This window comes from Pseudonaja textilis, chromosome 2, assembly GCF_049901715.1.
Source record: "Pseudonaja textilis isolate UNSWEBS1 chromosome 2, rPseTex1.2, whole genome shotgun sequence".
NCBI classification, from domain to species: domain Eukaryota; kingdom Metazoa; phylum Chordata; class Lepidosauria; order Squamata; family Elapidae; genus Pseudonaja; species Pseudonaja textilis.
In genome coordinates, this window is record NC_141991.1 from 55,796,503 (window position 1) to 55,819,642 (window position 23,140).

A 23,140-nucleotide genomic window follows, 5' to 3' on the forward strand; every position below is an offset into this window, starting at 1 on the left:
GTTACTACCTTTTAATGCTTTCTCTGAAATTTTGAAGGTTCATGTTGCTATTGTGAAAATGGAAGTCATTACAATTCTCTCTGAGTATGCCTTACATAATGGCATGAAACTTTTGATACTTGGGGAAAACATTATTGACTAATAAGTGCCCATTTCCTCCTGATATATCTAAGCTTTTGTATATGACAGCAGTATAAGAACTAATTTTTAAGTTTTTAGAACACAGAGTTCCTTTTAATTACCAACTAATGGGTTTTTAGCCAAAACAAGTTCAATTTATTTTTTCCTGTTTTACAAGCACCTGTCATGACAAATTATCTATTTATTTCTGAGCTATATTTATCCTAGCATTTGAAGTATATTCAGTGTTAAGGGAGACCAAAATAATGGATATTTTGTGTTGAATACCTATAGCTTAGGATTCCATACATAACAGCTGCTGTCCTGAATCTCACTTGTGGAAGACAGCATAACAGAGTTGGACAGGTCTACCAAACTTACTTTTCAAAGAAAAGAAAAATCTCTTAGTCAATTGTAGAAGTTTTAAACACAAGAGTGACCTAGGACATACCTACATTTAATCTAGTCTTGTTCTGTGGATAGGTCAGTTTAATTCTAAATGGATTTTAAGAATCTCTCTAAGACTGAATCATTCTTAAAAATGATTATGCATAATAAGCATTGGCTGAGTTGAGTGATGGTCTTTCCTTTGCAAAATAGTGAACCAACTGCTGAGGTTAGTCTTCAACTAGTTGAAGAGTTTCCACCCAAATACTGAGAAGCACTCAAGGGATATATTTCACAAATGGAGCATTCCTAAGGCTTAGGAATGGGTTTAAAAGTGAGTGGAGGTTTAATAAGTGTTTATGTCCTCCAAAAACATTTGCCTGCCCATTCTGACAACTGAGTAGTGCAGATAAGTCCTTAGGAAAGAAATTAGGAAGTAATATTGCCTCTAACTACGTCTTCAAATTTTACTATAAGAAAAACTTAAATAATTATGTAGCATTCTAATCTAACATGAGAATTTGATAAAGCCTGGTAATAAGACAAAAAACATAACCTAGTTTTAAGATATAGAACTATGACTTGGGTCATCCAAATTCAAGTCAACCCATACTTAATGAATGATAGAAGGTCAATCATTGTTTATCAGCCCAATTTACCCTATACTGTTGTAGCAGTATAAGATAGCAGGAGGAAGTTCTATATACACTACCTTCACTTCAGGGAGAAAAGACAGTATACAAACCTAGCAATAGTTGTAGGTCTTCAGCTCCTAGCTGGATTTTATCTAAAACACACACTTTCTTGTGGGACTTTTAGCCTCAACTTTACAACTTGTTGTAAGCAAGAAATTAAACAAAATACCTACTATACCAGGTTTACTAAAACAATGCAGTTCAAAATAAATATAATGCAAAGTGTGTGACCAAAATAATCCAATAAACTATAAACTATAAGTGTCCTCAATTAAAACTCTTTGCATAAGAATATCTTATACCAGTTTTCAAAAATGTGAAGAATGTCATGTATATGACTATGAGAAAGGCTTAAGAAATGTTGGTGAAATAATCTTGCTTAAATCATGACACATTATATGTAAAGCTATCCAGATTACTTTGGTTTATAAAACAAAACCAGCAAAAAACCTTTTCCTATGACTAGAATCAAAAACATAATAAAATAACCGAACCATGTGTTGCCTTACTATGATGTCCAGTTTTTCTGCCTAGCTATCTAATGAATGGCATTGTAGAAGCCTCCATATTAATGGAACAATCTCTTTCTCAATAGTACCCTATCATACTGAGGTTGAGTTTGATTCTTTGAAAATATGACTTCTACTTCATTTTTCACTTTATACCTTGGCTCTAATTTTTATTAGTGTCACTTAAGATGTTTTGTTTTCTGGACTTCAATCAACATTAAGAATGAGGTTCATGAATGTCTCAATATTTTTTTTTGAAAGCTATAATATGGAAAATTTCATTATATAAACATGAACCTATTCTTCATATATCCTTTTGATTTTGTCACCGATCACTGCTGAATTGGGATCTAATTAAAAACCATGAAGAAATTGGAAACATCTCAATTGCTTTAACTTAACCATTTTGTTAACCAGACTAAATGGACAGCTATACAAAAAGGAGTCATGTTAATTACAAAACACCAATTCATCTGGCTGAACAAAATACTGAGACCTCACCATTTTGTTTACACACATATATGAATTTAAATATATTTACATATATTTATATTTCACTTCTAGACACAGAAGCTGAATGATAGTTAAATGACATAGTTAAGTCAGTTAATATAGGTAATAGTTGTACTCTATTTTATGTACTTTTTTTTTGCTTCCATCTTAGAAATTGGGTTAGTAGCGAAGATGTTTAGGCATTCATGAGGCAGTATGTGAAAGAAATGGTGGGAATAAAGTGATACAAGATGAGTTAATGAGATTTCCCCCCTGCCCCCACAAAGGTTCTTTGTAAAATCTTTCATATGAAGTTTGTTCAAATGTTTTGTTTAGTGTCCATGCCAAAGTTTTTTGTCCAAAATGTACTGAACTTTTATATCATAAAGCATTTTGTTTGATCCTTTTTTGAGGGGGGGTGGGTTAAAAATCAGTGAAGTTTGATCTTCCATTCTTGGAACTATAAATTATAACATTATAATTACACTTATCCTTTTTGACATATGGAAAAGAGATAAACTCAGCAGTATAGCCAAATTAGGTAAGGTTGCCCAGTGAAGGAATGCTGTACACTCTCAGGGAACACATCTCACATAAAGCTTTTATAAAATCCTCTTTAACACACCATTGAACATTTTGCATGGAACAAAGGAACATAGATAAACAATGGGAATGCAACAATTAATTTGTGATTAATCCGGAGAGAAAAGAATCTGACTAAGGAAAATATACAGTATATGAATTCTGTGATCTTCTGGTATTTCAAATATCTCAAACTTTATTAGCTATAAGGTTAAACATATTTATAAATATTTCACCTGCTAGCAGAGTCTTTTAAATAAATCCCAGGATTATTTAAAAAGTACTGATATCCTAATTTATAATTGGTTATTAAATATTATGTTTGAAAAGTTATTCCATTTCATCTGCAATATTCACATGGAGCTCTTTAATAGTGAAATTTAACTTAATAGCCTCCAAAACAATCAAGAGACTCAGAGGAAGGAAACATTAAGGAATATCCCATTGGTCATTATAAATGTAGTATTGCTGAATAACCAATATTTTATTTTCCACATTAGATGATACTTAATGAAACAAGATAAAGGCACTAGTTAAATTATATGGGCCAGTAACGTTTTACTTCTGAAAAACATTAGAAGCTTGTTTGTAAAATAATAATAAAAGTAATTACAATTAAATGCAATGGACTGACAAAATGAAATCACTGCCTGCTTCTTGTACCCTAAACTATTTTTTTTATTAGTCATTATTCTTAGTAGGCAAATTACACTTAACTTTGGTTTCATAAATTAGCAATACTATGTTTGTATGTTTGTAAATAAATGTGTATGTTTAGTGGGTTTGATCATGAGTCACCAGGAAGTGTTTGATCATGAGTCACCAGGAAGGCAATGTTATTGAATGAGATATAAATCCCTACTACACAATTTTGCACTTTAAAATATACTTAGTATATGTAAAATACATAGAATGTAAAGTACTTGTCATTTATCTTTTTTTTTTCTAGAAAAGATTATTTCTTGAGAAAATGAATTTTAAATGTCATATTTTTATTTATTACTGAATGACCTCTTGACTCACTTCAAATTTTATTATGTTTACCTATATCTTGGGCAAAGGAATCCATCTCTTTTAACAGTCCTTCAACAAAATGTATTTTGAATAACTGAATGAACCAGCTCTAAAATCTAGTGTACTTTCTTTGAATAGCATTGGAAAATAATGGAAGAGAGTTTGTAGATTGCATTTTTAAATCATCTTAGATTTTTAGCAACAATCAAAGCATTCATTTTTATAAAACTATAAATCTGAAAATTAATTAGAAAGTAACATCATTGATCTACAGCTTTTAAGTTTGAATTAGGGGATTCAAATCTGATTAATGACAATCATATGAAAAGTCCAAGAGTAACAACATTGTACTATTGTATCATCATCTTAAATTGTTACAGAGAAAAAAAATCTACAATTCGAATTGTTTTAGAGAAGAATAAACAATGATTTCTATTCAGTACCATGAAAGTCGGCTTCTTGTTGCGCAACTGGTATTCCACTTCTTTTCCTCCTTACTAAATTTCACCAAACAATTCCAGCTCTTAAATCCAGAGATTGCTTAAATCTTCCAGAACTTAAATCTCCCAGAATTGATTTTGGCAAAAGCAGAGGATGCAATGACTAAAAGTAATATATTCTACAGCTAAGTGTCCTTAGATCTGCAATTGATATAATTAGCTAAAAGCTCATTTGCTGTCATATCCAAAGCTAACCCTAACCAGATTTTATCTTTATATTAGGTGGTCTTTTTAATAATGAATGAAAAATTTGTGTAACACGTAATTAACTATATGGGATATAGAAGCAGTATTGTAGATATTTGCATATTCTCCACTGCCTAGGCAATTCCTCTTAAGATTTATAATATAAATAAACACAACAATAAAATCAACACAAAGATGTTTATTTATTCCATTTATACTCCACAGGAGCATGTTTTTCTTAAAAGCCTCCTTTTCTGAGATTATCTCATATTAGCCTATAGAATACAAATTAGAATGCTTTTTATGTGTCCAATGACCTTTGGGATAACAAAATACAGTATCAGTATTTTAATGATACTTGTATAATAATCTAATGATAAAATAGGTAGGAACAATTAACAACAAAATATAAACAATATACATTTTAAACAGAATGGGCAGCAGACTTTGAAATATTTTAATTGGAGAAAATTAATTAAATTACATTGGGACCATCAGTCTTTGGGAAATTAATTCAGTTACCACACCAAGTCACACTGATTATGAATCCCTTCCCCCCCATGTAAGAGGGTTTTTTTTTTAAAAAAAAGTAGGGAGGTGGGAAGGAAGAGGAGGGGGAAAAGAAGACAACAATCTTTCATTTCTTCTAACTGATGTTGCTAAATGTCAGGGATCAATTCAAAATTGAAACATCTGGGGAAATCTCAAATTGTCTCAAATCTAGTAGAGAATCCTGCACATTTTCCCTAGATAAAATAAAAACAGGCAAGTCAGCTGCATTCTATGTGATGACGTGTGTATATTGATCAATTTAAAAAATTCATAACAAACTTGAATATTTAGTTCATGGTTTTAGTATTTCTAATACCATCAGAATGATGCTATTGACAGCTCTTGGTCTTTCTAATGCATGATTTACACTACAGATTATATAACTTTGATATAGATGAACCTGTCAAATTGAGCATTACAACACCATTTATTAACAATGGACCTTATATTAAATATAAATGCTATGCTTGAGTTGGAAAATAGAACTGAATTTATCACATTCTCATAAGCAAGTCAAATCTAAGTTTCATTGTAATTTTACTTACATAGCAGTTTATTTAAAAATATGAATATTTTATTTCTATGGATGTTTCAAAAACACTCTAAAATTCTAATTTGTATTTGATCTTCCTCAACAGAAAAACAATATCTCAAAATGAAAAAATACTATTTGGTTTAATAAATTCTAACATAAAAAGCATGAATCCAAAATTTAGCTGATCTATTAATTTTATTTTGTAATTATATTTTGACATTAAGCCTTTGAAACTAACAAAGTCAGATACAATTTCCTTGCTTTTATAACACTATGTAAGAGCTTAAGTATTTTTAAAAAAGAAATTAAGGCAGTCTGAAAATTTTCTTTTTAGATTTCAATACCATTGTGTTGGCTAAAAATATTCTTGTAAATATAAGAGTAAATGCATGTCCTTCTTAGAGTATTTGTAAAGGTGCCCTTTACAATTAACTTTGGCTGCCATCTACAGAATATCATATTGGCAAAAAACATCATTATTGCATTGTTTGTCTTTAGCAATGACCTTTACTTTTGAATGCTGCCCCAATTACATCTTTTATTATCATTCGCCAAACAAAAATCTCTAGTTCAGATGGATGTATTAACCAACATTCTAATGTTCTGAATTTTTCTTCTCTTACTAAATGTTATGGCAATTTCTTTCACACCATGTCAATTAAATATGATGACATCATTGTTGTTTTCCTGAAAAGCATGAATTTACCCCACAGTTAAAATCCATATTTTATTGCCATCTTGCATTTGATAGAATTTTGTAACTGAATTAGAAGCCTAGGAAAATTGTCAAATAAGTTTCTAATTAGATATTAGTTTTGTCTTAAATAATTGTGCTTTATACTGTATTATTACATTTATATACCTGCTTTAGGAACTTTTGTATATATGAGCATAATACATGCAATCTGATTTGCTGTCAGGTGTGAAATCAGATATGAGTTAAAGATTCAATGTTTTTCTTCTTAGATAATACTAGCAATTACAATTTGAGCAGTTTTCTAAATGCTTTATTCCGTTTTATGTTTACATCAAGGAAAAATCTTTTAATACTGATGGCAATAATTTCATTCAAGATGAGATTCTCCAAATTGCTGAAATTTGTTTAAAATAAAAGGATGAATTAATAAACAATGTTATTTAAAGAACAATATATTATTTGAATTATTTACCTATGGCAATTGTGAAATCCAGTCTTTTTACCCTATAGACCATAAAGGATAGTTATACAAAATCTATATAATAACTGTAAGTGTATAAATGTTTATTCAAAAGTAAGCTTTCAGTTCCATATGAGGCATTCTCAATTGCAAGTACGTGCAGAATTGCAGACTTAAATTTCAATAATCAAAGTCTTACCAATGTGTTTAAGTCAAAACAATAAGCTACAGTTATGTAGCTACAATCATTACCATAATCATATCACATATTCTGTGTTTTTAAAATGTGTAGATCAAATGCAACTCTTTCTTAATCCAGTTTATTTTTAAAACATGACATAGAAACTACAGTATTGTACCATTGTGCAAAATACTTCGGTGTAAAATAATTATTTTTCAGTCTGACATGCAGAACTGTTTTGTCATATAGTTTCTTTGCATAGCTGTCATCCTGCTTCTATATAAAACCTTACTCCAATGTGATCTTTCAGATAACTTGGAAATAACATACTGAATAAGATGTTTATGGTCTTCATGTTATGTCATTTCTTCAGTATGGAAACATCCTATTTGTTGTTGTCACTTGTGGGAGGAGCCTGTAGTTCTATCCTCTCATATATCCCATGTTCTATCCCCACTGAAAAAGTGGCATTTATAGTCATGTTTAACTGCACTTGTATTACACTTTTCTTGATCATTTTTATGGAATACAAGAGTGAGTAAACTGCTGTGAAGTATGCAAAATTAAATTTAAAAATAACAGGCAGAAGCAAACTGGGGAAACATTTCCAGTAAATAACAGACTTTCTACATAGAGCTGGATCTTTCTAAAAAGGAGAAAGGAAGCAATACAAATTTATTTACTATGAGTTAGTCATCTCCCTTTTTCTGGTCCAGAATAGAATGCAAGGATGGGTATCATATTTAAGTAACCTGGTTATACTGCTATACTACTGTTGCCTCAACATGACATATGTTTCTTTGAAATAAATGTTATAGTTTACTGAAATTAAGTTTCAAGAAAAGGATATTTAAGATTTAAATTAATACTAATGTATTACATTAGTTACATCATATATTATATTACATCATAGATAATTGACAATTAATTAGAGATTAATTCAGTTATTTGATATTTAATGCTATTTCATATACTTTTCTCAAATTACATAGGAGAACAATAAATAATCTCTTCCTGTATGTTTATTTTTTCAGCAATTTCTTGGAATTTTAATCCTATACGCAAGCAGAAACAATTTTATAGTAATAGGGGGTATGTATTTCAGAACTTTTAAGTGGAGAAATTATGTGGAGAAATATTATGATTTCATCTTCAAAATTAGTAATGCATTACTTTTGTGATCAAACACCGTGCAGTAGGAAGAAAACAGTAGGAAAAGGTTATGTTCTGAATACATTTATTATTAAGATGTACTTCATTCTTCCTTTCTCAACTTAGAAGGATGCATGGTCTGTCTCCAATTCTAGCATAAACCTTATGAAAGCTTGTTATAACATTGCAAATATTTGTTTGCATTGTACATTTAAGTTAAAACACAAATTGGTTTGAAACAAGAATAGCTCCTGCAATTCGTTCTGCCTATAATGAAATCCACCAAAGCAAAAGGAAACAAAAAATTACTCACAAACTGTATATATGATTATACATTCATTTACATATGACTAGTGTTCCAGAAAGAAATCTAATAAAGAGCCATTGATATGATCCATTTAGGGATAAACATGTTGAGATCCTGTGAATTTCATGGGGAAAACTTATGCATTCATACATCATAACTACTGACATCAGCGGATTTTAAAAGTTTTTTTTAAATCTGGGTTAATACTTGTCTTGATCATTTTATAACATCTTATAAAATAAGCCTCAACTATATTTCACTTGACTCTTGAAACAGTAATTCTAGGATATATTTGCCCTAAAGAGATTAATTTGTGCGAGGAAAAACAACTGTCATTCTTTATCTGGATATAAATTGCATAGATTATATGCCCGCAATCTATTCCTGTCCTCATTTTCTTTAAAGTTCACTCATTTCTGTTCATGATATTTAAATATATTCTAATGCAGCACAAGAAAGACAGTAAACGTGCAGAAATTATTGCTCTTAAATGCATCATGAGTTAGTTATAAATGCATTATCATGGGTTTCCTCCCCCAATTCAAAATAGATATGGATTTGAAATATCTTCATTTTTTGCAGATGTAAATTGTTAAGGTGTTTAATAAGATTTTATATAATCCTATGTTAATCACCATGGATAAGAGATGGTAATGTGTTAAAATGCCACAAATAAAAGTCTACATGTCCCACTTATACTAATTCATTTGTAGGTATTTTATTTTTTCACCCACTGACAACGTAGTTTTAGTTTAATGTACACATTGATTTTAACAGAGCTTATTCTCAGGGAAAATTCAGAGAACACTTTTTGCTATAGAAATGAGAATATGTGTATTAATTTTAATAATATATTACACTTTATCAAACATTGTTAAGAGGGGAGGCATATTCAATATACATTATCATGTTTAAGTAATCAAAGTATTTGAATTCCTTATGTGTATGTGCATTCAATTCTATTTAAAAATATATTATTTTGGATCACTGATGACAATGTTAACTATACTAAATGAACAAAGCATTCTCTATTATTATATAATTTCATAATTATCATGCTAAATATTAAAATTCCTGATATTTCATTTAAGAGAAAATATCCAAAATTGCTTCATGGATTCTTGCATTTTCACTGACTTCGTCATCCCAAATAATATTTATAAATAGTAATGGAATGGAAAGATGTCTAATTATCAAATAGTTTAATGATGATTAATTAGGTCATTAAATTATCTTTAATATATCATTTCACATAAATATAATGTATAGGTTAACGTTATATTAATGTTTCTTTATCTGATGAGAACACTTGCTTTCAGAAAGTGGAGTAATTGGAACCTAAGTAGTATCTTTTAAAACACTCTAATTTATGTGCAGTGTTATTCTATCTATGCTTACAACAAAGTAAATCCCATTGAGTTCAATGACACAATCCCAAGTAAGAACAATTTATATTAAAATAAAAGGAGGAGTCTTATATTAGTATATTAATTTTGCTGGCAAAAGGCGTCATGTGTATTTGGTTAAATCCATAATTATTTCTTCAATTCACTGATCCACAAACAAATCAAGGTTAGGTTAAATGGTTAAAGCTCATGGTTGGAAAGAATTCTACCTTTAAATGAAGTGGGAAACAAGAATGAATCTGCTGGTTTGGGGGCAAAAGCTTGTTCAGTAACCTTCATTACCAAAGCAATTTCCAAGCATTATGTCATTGTTGATACCACTGTGTGGAAGGCAACAAGACAGAATGTAAATGGGAAGAAAACAGAAGCAGGCAGCAATCAACATAAAGAAAAAGCAAATCTTTGAGTACAACTGGGTTTTCTCTCAATAATGCCTTCAGTTACAAGCAAACAATCCTTCTTAATGCAACAGCAGCAGCCAAAGCAGAATCACAATCCAAAATGTTAGCTTCCATAAACTAAAGAAGTGTTATCAGAAACAGTATTTGAAAAAAAAATTGTGTCAGCTCTTTTTCAAATCACTTTTTTTTTCATTTTGTTTACAAAAAATCTTATAGGCCTCAATGCCATTTATCCTGTTAACATTCACTTCCTAATTTTTGCCTCTTAGAAGCAACTAAATAGTCACCTAGTAAGTAGTTAAATAACCTTCATGCAAACCAATGGCTAGCTTATTTGCAGAAACCCTAGCCGAAATTTGTTATATTCTGACAAATTCAAGGAAAAGCCCTAGAGCAAGTAATGCAAAATCCCGATTCTCAGTTTCACATCACATATTATTGCTGACATAACCTTTGCACATTATATCAGGGTATATGATGTCTTGCAGAACAGGTAGATTCCACAGGTAGAAATTACTGCGACATAGATGGCTGGGATCCCTGCGTGATAGCAGGACACTTGTTTCTTTTTTGTCAACAGCAGCAACTCTGCGTTTTTACCTGTCCATCTTTCCAAGGTTTGAGATGCCCCGGGGATGTGAATACACAACCCTCAACCAATGACCGTTTTCCTCTCCAAAAACCATGCCTCCTTTCTTTCCTTTCCTTTCCCTTCGCGCGCGCATACACACACACACACACAAAACACGCGCGCGCACACACACACACATCTCTCTCTCACACACACACACACATACACACGCACTGGCAGCCAGCTGAAAAACTGGCCAGCACAGCGGTTGTATGCATGTACCAAAGCAAAGCAAAGCAAAAAAAAAAAAAAGCAGGGGGCTCGGTGTGCAAGTCTCACGCAACAAGAAGAGGGCAATGCGATGAAGCGGGCTAAGGCAGAACGGCTCTCCCTGCATTCGAAAGAAGGAAAACCAACACCTCAAAAGCTGCGTTAAGCCACCGGATGATGGGTTCCAGATTCGGCTCTTGAGAAACTGCCTTTCTGTTCCTCTGAGATCCTACATGGGTCAACTTTCAATGCCCCGGCGACTGTCTCGGCGTCCTGCCCTCTCCCCTTTTCTCCTTCTTACCCCCACCCCACCCCCAAAAAGCCCGGGAAGAGCGCCGTTTCCCCTCGGCTCCCGGGGATGCTCAGCGCTCTGTGTCCCGTCTCCAGCTGTCCTCCTCCTCGTTCCCTACAAAAAAACGCGCCCCCTGCCTCCTCCGAGCCACTTCCCTACCGCACTTTCCTCTTCCCCCCCGCGCTCTCTCCTCACCCTTTGGGCTCCAGCGCCCGACCTACCTGCCGGAGTCGAGAGGACGCGCTGGCTGCCTCCGAACGCGCTTGGTCCCGGCCAGCCCGCGCCGCCGTTCCCCGCGCGCGTTATGAATGTTCATTTAAAGCTCGGCGCCCGCTGCTCAGTGGCTGCTCTGCTGTTAGCCTCCCGGCTCCGCTCCCTTCTCCCTCAGCCTCGACACAAAGGCGCTCCGGAGCCCGCGTGGAGGAGCCCAGCGCTGCAGCCCCGCCCCCCGCCGGCTGAGACCCACACCTGCCCGGTGGCTCCGCGCCCCACTCCGCCTCTTCCGAAGCAGCCAATGTCCTCCCACAGCCAGGGACTGGACCGCGCGTGGCATTCAACACCTAGTGGGGAGAAAAATGGGGGAGTTAACACCGCCACTTTTATTTTAGAGGGGAAGCAGAAGACCTCTGAGGAGAGGGACCCAAACCTTCAACAGCTCTCCCTTTCCCTTCCTGGGGTGGGAGGGGGAAGAGAAAGACCACCACGTGGAGGAGGTATCCGCCTGGCAAAAAGCTTCCAGATGTTTCTCACCTACTCTCCAGAGCATCTCCTCTTCTGAGTTTTGTCACTTCAGCTGAAAGGCAGGAAAACCCACTCCTGGGACTGCAGAAGAAGGGCTGGCCATGACCGAACGAGAGGGCTGACTACTTGATATGTTGTTCCTCCAGAAGAGTGAGGAAGATAGAATAGTTTGGGCTCTGTCCTGCCCTTCTCTTGGCAATGCTGCCCTTTTCCCCTACAGCCCCCATCCAAGCACAAGCTCCTTCTACTGTGATACTCACAGAGAAAAGGTGCAAAAGTTGGGAGAAGTGGCAGAGAAGGCAGTTTTCAGTCACTCCGACTTTGAGGCCAGGAGACAGGGTAGCCCCTTTGTGGAAGTGTGGTGGACCAACCCTTTTGACCACATGCTGGCTGATATGGTACCCTGTCTAGAGGCAGAGATGAGTGAGGCACAGAAGCAGCTGCAGAGGATCCAATCTAACTCTCCCCCTTGTTCCCAAGACAGGGTATAATAAAGAAGAGTTGGAAATAACCACTGACGTGCTTTATTTAAACTCTACCCAATTTGGGGCAGCAATCAAGAAAAGCCATCGGTGGGGGAAATGTAGTGTCCCCAAATGGATTTGTTCCCCATTTCTTTTCCATCCACTGCTGAAAGACGGGAGGAAGGAGAAAAGAAGAAAAAAAATCTACTGTGTTGAATTGATCTTTTGCTTTTCCTTAAAAAGCAAAATGGCAGCATCAAATACCAATGTAAGACTCAGGACCGTAGAAAGATCCTGAGGAGTAAGTGTGCTTGTAAAGTTTCTTCTATAGAACTTACTGATCCAAAGGGTTTTTTCTGTACAACTTATTGGCGACAAATGGGCACATTTTAACTCAAGAGGCAGTTGCAATGTTACCAACTTAATAAGGACTGGAGAATAACTAGCAGCTGTGTCTTCTTCACTTTCTCCTTCCAATGTATACTTTGCCTATCTGCCCATAGGACAGGTATGGTTACTAGCAATCATTTAAAAAATGATTGTATACTGTATCATAAAGAAAATGAAATTACTGTATGCCAGGTCTGTTTGAAGAAGCCAGGCTGAACAGATCTCTTCTTGAAGGTCTCAACTGATGGCATTCCCACAACTTCCGAGGGCAAGCTGTTCCATTGGTTGATTGTTCTCACTGTCAGAAAGTTTCTCTTTATTTCCAGGTTAAATCTCTCCTTGTTCAGTTTCCATCCATTATTCCTGGTCTGGCCTACAGGCGCTTGAGAAAATAGCTTGACTACTTCCTCTCTGTGGCAGCCCCTCAAATATTGGAAGACCGCTATCATGTCTCCCCTGGTCCTTCTCTTCACTAGACTAGCCAAGCCCAGTTCCTGTAACTGTTCTTCGTATGTTTTAGTCTCCAGTCCCCTAATCATCCTGGTTGCTCTTCTCTGTACACTTTCTAGAGTCTCAACAAAATTTTTGTAATGTGGTAAACAAAACTGGATGCAGTATTCTAGGTGTGGTCTTAGTTAGGCTTTATAGAGTGGTATTAGTACCTCACTTGATCTTGATTGTATCCCTCTGTTAATGCAACTTAGGATTGCATTAGCTTTTTTGGCTGCTGCTGCACACTGCTGGCTCATATTTGGCTGGTTGTCCACTAAGACTCTAAGATCCCTCTCATGGTTGCTGCTATTGAGCCTGGTTTCACCCAGTCTATATGTGTACTTTTGGTTTTTCTTACCTAAGTGTAGGACTTTACTTTTCTCTACATTGAATTTCATCTTGTTAGATACAGCCCAGTGTTCTAGTCTGTCAAGATCCATCTGGATCTTGAGCCTATCTTCTTGGGTGTTAGCTATTTCTGCCAGCTTAGTATCATCTGTAAATTTGGTAAGTTCCCCTTTTATTCTCTCATCTAAGTTGTTAATGAAGATATTGAAGAGTACTGGACCTAAGACGGAACCTTGTGGCACCCCACTGCTTACTACCCTCCATGTAGAATGAGAGCTTATGAGCATTCAGTTCAACATAGACAAGGGCCTTGAAAATGTGGATAACTGTGTGGAACACAGTCTTTACTGCAACATCATGATACATATTTTTTTTTGTAAATTTAATTTGAGTTTTCACAAAAAAACCAAAAAACAAATAAAACATCTTTTTTGAAAGTAGCGTAATCCCAGGTTACATTTCTTCGTACAGACACAAGTTCAATTTCATGCTCATTTTTATGTTCTATTCCATATCTTATTACTGTTTTACATTTTCTACATAACTTCTCCCCTCTTTTAATTTTCTAAATTTTATTTTAATTATCTCATCTCAATTCAAATCATTATATTTATACTTTTTGTCTGTCCTGTTTCAATTTCGTATTATCTTTTCTCATTAAACAAAGTTTCTCCTGTAGTTGCTGATTGGAGTATGACACCTTTATATCTTTTAAGTTTATCCATTTAACTCATATTTAAGCTACAATATATACCTTAAAATCATAACATTCAATATAATGCATAACTTCCATTCGGATTCTGCTTGGTACATTCTTAAAATACACACTATATTCTTAAAAAAAAAGATTATAAATATATGTAATTAAAATAACACATTCCATTCCAATTCAATTCTATCATTGATGTTAATATTCATTAAAATCTTAACTTCTTTAACATTACTTTTCAATTAAATATAATACTTCTATGGGAACAATTATAAGCTTTCCATAATTAATTCCCCCCCTCTTCACTTATATTTTATAAGACATTAACTAATTAAAATGTTCCCATCCCTTCCTAATTCAATTTTCTCATTTATTTTATTTCATTTATTTTATTAACAAACATTTCACTAGATTACACTAACTATTTTATCACTCATTTTAATCATACATTGTTTCCAATTTTCTAAAATTATGTCTATTACTAATATAACAATACAATCTTATGTACCTTTACAGAATCCCTTTTTCAGTTAAATTTTCACCCATTATCTCTAAATAGGCCCTGTTTCTTTATATCTTGTTTCTGTCCTTTGTAATTTCTCTTCCTTTCCTTCTTCCCTCTCTTCTTCTCTCTCCCCTTTTTATCCCCTTGTAGAAATAGAGGTAGAGACCTCTATTTCTCTCTTCTGTATTCCCCTTTTCTGTTGCTTTCCAGTATTATACTTATTTTTTTGAATTATTTTTCTTTTCTTTGGTTGTTTTTTTAAGTCTTAAATTCTCCATTCTCTTTCCCCCTTTTCCTTTTTCTTCCCCTCATAGAATTACTTGTTCATTAAAGATGGCTTCTTCTTTATCCCAGTCTTCTTGTTTTGCAGACATTTCTTGTTGTTTCTCATAGTTCCAAATCTCCATTTCTAAGAATTGGAAAACGAAGCCAAAAGAACCCTTCCCTTCCCGTGCATCTTCTTTGTACTTTTGAAGTTCCATTTTCAATTCATCCAGAAGTAGTGCCATTGTATAAATTTTTAAACAACCACCCGATTAATTTTAGTCATTTAAATGCAATAACCAAGAATCCAAAGATCACCAAGTAGTCCAAATACACGCAAGCTGTTTCTTTTTTTTTGTTTCCACTTTCTCTTCCTGGGGTTCTACTGTTTAGTTGCCAAGTTTCAGTTAAAATGTATCTTTTAGAAGTCTTGTTGAAGTTTTACTGTAGATTCCTTCAAATTCCAGGCAGTCTCCTCCCTTTTTCCAGATCCTGCCCTTTTATTCTTTTTCTCTCCTTTCCTGCTTATAAAATTTTTTTAATGTCCAGAAATCTTTATTATCCCTTTGATAGTTTGTTTTATTTTCAGCTTAATTGCCTGTTGATGTCAAAGTGGATTTTTTTTCCGATTTCTTATATAAGTCTCTTAATTGTCGGTATAGGGAAAGGGAGAGAAGAAGAAAAAACCCAAACCTTTCCCTTTTCACTTTCCTCCGCTGCTTCAGACTCTTCTTTGGGAACAATGTTATTTTTTATTTTTTGTTTAAATTCCAGGGTACCTTAGTTGTTGCTTTTGCGATTTAATCCGGTCAGCCAAAACTTTCACTTCTTATCTTCCTCCTGCACATTCTTTTCCGGTCGAGTTCTTCTTTGAGGTGGCCATTTCTGACTACCACTGCAACCACCTTCGGGAAAGGGAATAATGGCCAGCTGAGGAGGAGAGATGCGGCTCTCTTCAACCCTGCTGGCAGTCTCCCCCCTCTTCACCACCTCTACGGGGTGGCTTAGCCCCAAAACCAGCTGGCTCGGGGCGCTCCAGCGGCGGGCCCAGACCAAAACCGCGCATGATTGCAGATTTCTGTCTGTCACTGAAGAAGCTCAAACCAGAAGCCTCCTCATGATACATATTTGATCATGATGACAAAATTTCTGGATTCAGCAGATGCATGGAAAATAAGGAAATTATCCTGCTGAACTTTATGTCTGGACAAATTCTTATTAAGGTAGATTTCTCCCAGATATCAAGCCCTAAGCTCTAAAAAGTTTTAAAGTTTAAAACCAAACCTTAAGAAAAAGAATGATGTAGAGCAAATCCTTTAACAGAGATGTACTAGGTTCCATGTATGCTGAAATCTTGATTTTCACTGATCATGAACACCTCTCAGGTTACTCAGATTTAATCTTGTTACCTCAATTTAGGCCATAATCCAGAGAATTTGGTTTGATTTAGTTTTAAACGGCAAGGAGAAGTTGAGTGGGTTCATTTTTGCCAAAGCTCAATAGGCAGGTCAGAAAGACAACATGGTCATATTATTAAAAATAATTAAGTGGTCCAAGAAGTCTGGCAAGAAGTATATTCCCATCTTTTATAAGTCTAAAATGATTAAAGTCAGATCTCACCTCACAGAACGGTTGAAATAGGTACAAATGTTCTCGTTTTATCCAGAAATGGTACATTTTTAACTGATGGATAATTTTTTCTAGGCTGTATTTTGACAAAACCCTATGTGGAGCAGCACAGATATAAAAAAATAGACAGGAAGGAGCAGAGTCCACAATAAATACAAAGCTGAGTCTATTGTTTAAAAAAGTGCTCTGCTTTAGTGACAGACATGCTCCCAGAAGAAGTTAGAATTATTAGTGTTTTCAAATATCTAGTTTCCATGATATTTCTAGTCTGTAAGTGGTCAAAACCAATATTTTGAGTCTTATCAATAGATCCTGCCTGAATAGATGTAGAGAGGTTTGATCCTCAACAAATCTGTCATAATGAGAAATAGAGTACACAGAATATAAAATTTACAATCTGTATATTTCAACACACCCTACCAATATTTAACCAACAGCTGCATCTTGCTGATAATATGAATATAGAAGCTACTACGCCATAAACACAGAATTTATTGCTTTTATTTTCCCGCTTGTATTGAAATATTGGCAGAAAATAATCCTGAACCTGAAATGTCTCCTGAACTATGAACCCTGTTGATGGTAAAATAGCATCTAGGTTGGAAAATGATGAGTGTCTACTGCAGAAGCACTTGTTCATTTCAACTTTTTACTATTAACATACCAAAAATTTACAAAGAAATGTGTTAGCGAGATTCTGTTTTGACTAACACTTTTCTTACCCTCAAGGAAAGTGATATTTGAGTGAGCAATCTAAAAATGGACTCTTATTTGGATGCCTGAAGGAGGAAAAAAATAGTAGCATTGAATGAAAAAGAAATGCTCATATTGTTTTATTAGTTGCTGGCACAATTGATGTCACTATATTCACAACATTTTTTAATTGCATTCAGCGTTGTTGGCTGCAAAATAACACGTGTAACATGGTGCTGATGCTTTAAGCCATTCACATAATTGATTCAGACTTTTTATCCTGCTTGCACACGTCCATATTGCAGCTTTTAAAAATCAGACATACGGTGATAAAGAACTAATTTAACAGAAATCACATTACTTCTGTCAAAACCAAATGATACTTAAAAAGACGCTCATTTATCCGGGTCCTCATTGCAGAATTCAGATAATTATATTCTGTGGTGCAAGTGAAATCATACTTTGAATTACAAGCATATATTCAATTCTGGCCTTGCAAGACTTAAAAGATAATCTACACTTTATCAAGTCTGTCTCTGACAAGTACAAAATATAATTAAACTCTGTACTCCATTCATCAAGAATATGGAGTCAATTGATAATGCTCCCATCTGGGAAAAGAAGGATGTCCATTTTCACCTAGCCTACTACTGCGATACCATAAGGAAGCCTGAGCACCAAAGAACTGAGGCCTTTGAACTATGGTGCTGGAGAAGACTCCTGCGAGTCCCTTGGACTGCAAGGCAATCAAACTGGTCAGTCCTACAGAAAATTAACCCTGACTGGTCTTTAGAAGGCCAGATCCTGAAGATGAAACTCAAATACTTTGGCCACCTAATGAGAAGGAAAGACTCACTAGAGAAGAACATAATGCTGGGAACGATTGTGGGCAAAAGAAGAATGAGACAGCAGAGAATGAGGTGGCTGGATGGAGTCACTGAAGCAGTCGGCCTGAGCTTAAATGGACTCCAGGGTTGGTAGAGGACAGGAAGTCCTGGAGGAATGTTGTCCATGGTGTTGTGAGGGGTCAGGCATGACTTTGCAACTAACAACAACTGTTACAATATCCAGGGCCATCTTCTGTTTTCATTGGCTGCTCCAGATTAACATAATAGATTTTCAGGCAATGGAGAGAACTATGAGGAAATCTTAAGGAAGGATAGCCTCCTCCTCAGTTCATACATCAGGATAATTGCTTTCAGTTCTTCAGATTTGGGCCAAATCAGGAACAAGGCACTATACTGTGATAAAAACAGAATTTTGAAAGCCTGACAGACTTTGTTCTTGTTCCTTTTTCTCATATCAAAAAGAATCAAAGCATAATAATCTTGAGTTCCTTTCTCAAGGTGTTTTCATATGTTTCAGGACTAAGCTGAGTTCAAATCCCACCAGGCTCATGGTTGACTCAGCTTCCATCCTTCTGAGGTGGGTAAAATGAGGACCCAAATTGCTGGGGGCAATATGCTGACTCTGTAAACTACTTTGAGAGGGCTGTAAAGCATTATAAAACAGTATATAAGTCTAAATGCTATTGCTATATTCCTTACAGTTTCCTTCTATATTCTTCTCCATCTTTTCACACTAACCATATCCCTTTGCTTGGAGTATATGCTAGAACTATCAAAGAACAGAGTTGAGACATTTAAGCCTTTCAATTCTACCACTTTCTTAACAGAGAAATCCAAATGAAAATATATCTGACCAATGGTTGCGAATTTCTGCTTGACATACAATTATATGTTTTCTGAGACGCTGTACCTTTATAAAGCAGCATAGTCCTTTTCTTTGAGAATAACTTTTTTATATTAATATTTATGCTCTTGTTTCTGAGGTTTAACACAAAGGTGATACTACAGTTTGCCAAAGGAGAGAAAATGAATTATTTTTGATCCTTCACTGTCTAACCTACACATTCTGAAAATCTCATGCTGATCTGAATGATAGCATTTTATTCTGTGTGAAGAAATCTGTGTGGATTTGTTTACATCACAAGGTGAACATGTCCATATAAACATATAAATTTGAGGAAAAAAAACAATATTAAAATAATTTATCTATACAAAAATTATGCCTTGCTGGATGGGTTTCTAGTAGCAGTTATCTAGTTAAGTTTCAGGGAAAAGATTGAAGGAACCACTGAAGAGTCTATGGTCCTTAATCAATGTGACACAAATCAATAGGTAAGCAGTACATAGAAGTGCTGCAACTTTTTAGGACAATTCTAATTCAGGGGTGTCAAACTCATTGCCTGTGGGCCGGATGCCTCATGCCCTGGCCATGCCCACTCCCATTTTAGTGAAGGGGGAAAGTCACAATATGTCATGTGGCACCATGAGTTTGACAACTCTGTTCTAATTCATTGTATTTCAACCTTAGTGACTTTAAGATGTGTGAGCTTCAACTCCCAGAATTGGCTGTCTGAAGAATTCTGGGAATTGAAGTCTATACCTCTTAAAGAGAAAAACAAACTTAAATCTAAATCAAAAGTTAGTTCCATAACTACCCAGGAATCCAAATGGCTAGTCTAATGAAAGATGCAGAATTCAAAGGAAGATCTGAAAACAATAATATTTAATTTGTCCTAAGTCTCACAATTTCAAAAATTTACATTTTGTGTAGAATTCCAATTTCTGTTAGTTGAGTTGTTCAGTCTCTAAGGACAAATCTTTTTTGAAGATTTTCCATGTCTATTTTGAACTTATTGAAATGATTCTCGTAAAAAAAATTGTTTATATCAAAGGTACATAACCCTCATCTAGAACTCATAATTTCCTGTTTTCTAACCTAGTACCTTAATCGTATTGAACTCTATTGAACCATAAACTATTGAACTCTATTGAACTTTTTTTGATACATACTATTTATAAGAACCAGTTCAAACTGGTTCTTCTCAATAGTATGTATCAAACAAAGTAATTTTTTTTTTGTTATGTAAAAATGTTACACAATTACAAAATTAGGGCATTGGAGTGATCCTCAAACCTCTAAATTCATTGCTGGATTTCATTTGTAAAAAGAATGTTACAGACTGCCTGGAAACCTTATACATGCCATCATGAGAACATAATAGGAAAAAGTGTTACATGAACATATGAAATGAAATATTTAAGATTATATTTCTAGGTAACTTCAAGATCTATAGAAAATTTGTCAGCCATGAAGCCATTTCTTATTTTTATTTATTCTAAAATCAGTTTCTTGCCTTCTGGCCATGAACCCAGTCCTCGTGGCAGCTACCAACAATTAACAATATCAATATATAATTTAAAGTTATGCAAATCCTTTGAAATCCTCTTTCTGAATTGTTAAAATACCTTTGTCTTTTCCCAGCCTCAGACCAGCTGTTTCAAAACCTGCTGCTTAGCTGCCTCTGGCTAGGTTGCCAGAAATAATGTGGTTGTATAGCTACCACACAATTTAAAAACCTTTAAATATCAGTTGGCAAATACTTAGCAAGTTGTGCTTCAGAACACACAGGAGACCTGCAAACCATCTCTTTTCAAACAGTTGTACAGCAGTTGTAACTTTTTGGATTCCTGTGTTTGCTTCAGAAGTCTGGAGATAAGGAGGCCCAATGAAGCAAATAGTCAGGTCTAGAAGATAAAGTTGCTTTCACTATTCAAAAAGAGGTGATTTGTATATACTGACACATGCTCTTCAAAGGATTTGCAGGGCTCTTGCAAACAATGAAGTGAAAATAACATAATCAACAATAGTTGAACTGGTATCAGCAACCTGTTTTTAGAGGATATTTTTTGGGGGGGGGGAATTATACCCATTTTCTTAGAAGTGTCCAGTGAATTGACCCCAATAACATCATAAAATTCAGCAATGAGGGTATAAGCATTTCTTTTCCCATATTTGACAGCAGTGATACCAACAGTAGTTTTCCTCTAAAAAAAATCTGAAATCATAGGGATAAGTGCTACAAGAACACAGGCACAACCTACCTGAAGGATATAGTAAAGAATTGATATATCTGATTATAAATGTTTTAATAGCAGCTAGAATTGTATTTGCCAAAAATTGGAAAAGTGAAAAAATTCCAATAGAAGAGGTGATTAAGAAAATAATTGAATGTGCAGAAATGAGTAAATTGACATTAGCAATTAGAGAGCAAGAAGATAAAGAATACTATAAAATTTGGGATTTATTTTATCAATGGCTAGATAAGAAAACAGGAAAATATAATATAATATTACAATATTATAGTAATGATATGACAATGTAATGATATGCTATAATTGATTACAATGAAACAAATGATATTATGAATTAGGTTTTGTAAAGTTGAGATTTGCTCGAAAAGGATGATATGAATTTATAAACAAAGTCTAATAAGTTATAATATGTATAGTTAATTTATGTAATATGAATTTTAATAATGCATTTTGAAGGGAAAGACTTGATATTGTGCACAAAAGATACGTACCAGCCGACATTCGTACAATGGAAAGATGATTTTTTTGATGGGATGGAATGGAATGGAATGGAATGGAATAGAATAGAATAGAATAGAATAGAATAGAATAGAATAGGAGTTCTTTATTGGCCAAGTGTGATTGGACGCACAAGGAATTTGTCTTGGTGCAAATGCTCTCAGTGTACATAAAAGAAAAGATACATTCATCAAGAGTCTAGAATCATAAGGTACAACACTTAACAATAGTCATAGGGTACAATAAGCAATCAAATCTTACTAGGAAACAGTCAATATAGATTGTAAGTATTTCATTAAATTTAAACATCAAGATATCAATACAACATTTTTACTTGAGGGCAAAAAGAAGTGGGATTCTGAACACTTTATGTGTTCTGTAGGTAACATTTAATCAACAGTCCCCCTGCTGCATTCTGAAGCAACAGGAGTTCCAAAGAAAGCTCTGTATAGAGTAATTTAATTTCAAGGTCAGCAAGGCACCTATCACAATATTTGCATCTCAGCCATCCAGAAGTTATCAATGGTATATTAAAAGGAGTTTCTTTTAGTTTAGAAAAAGGATTCAATATCATTTTTGGAGACTCTGTTGGAGAAAAACAAATAAAAATCTATCAAGCTGCAGTCACATTATGATTATATATATATAATTATTTGCTAAGTTATGTCCATGTTACTGATGTTTGTTCTGCAGGGTTGCAGGAAATTCCACATACCACTTCCTAAACAGTTGCATTGTGGTAACATGAAGCAAAAAAACTAATTCTGTGATCTTAATTTGGTAGTAGGAGATTATAATGAAACACAAGCTTTGGCCTGAATTTTTTTTTTAAAAAAAGGGGGTTGGGATCTAGGATCCCTAGAGAGAAGATGCTGCTTAATTTTTTTAACTAATTTGCTGAAAATGAATGTAGGTCACATTAAATTTTGTCTTGCTGTTTCAGAAGTTATAAATGTACATGTGTTATACTGCACTTTATAGCAAATCCATTTCATTTTAAAATTGGAAATATAGAGATTATTAATAATGTCAGAAGCATATTACTTTTTATTCAAGCATGGGTTACCTTTATGTAATGCCTGAACCATTTTATCCTGGTTTTCAACCAGAATAACTTGCAAAGAGACTTCCAAAAAAGAAAACAGGCCCTTCAGCTA

The 23,140-nt window shown here is 34.4% G+C and overlaps 1 long non-coding RNA gene across 1 annotated transcript in view; it reads right to left on the minus strand.

Moving 5' to 3' along the window:
• LOC148126859 (uncharacterized) overlaps nt 1–12,222 on the minus strand; it is a 39,908-nt gene extending 27,686 nt beyond the window's left edge. Inside the window, exons 1-2 of the long non-coding RNA XR_015741647.1 lie at nt 12,060–12,222; nt 11,531–11,869 (exon numbers count right to left, since the gene is read on the minus strand). This is a non-coding gene — a long non-coding RNA (uncharacterized LOC148126859). The remainder of the gene's footprint in view (nt 1–11,530; nt 11,870–12,059) is intronic.
• Between the last annotated feature and the right edge of the window lie 10,918 nt (nt 12,223–23,140).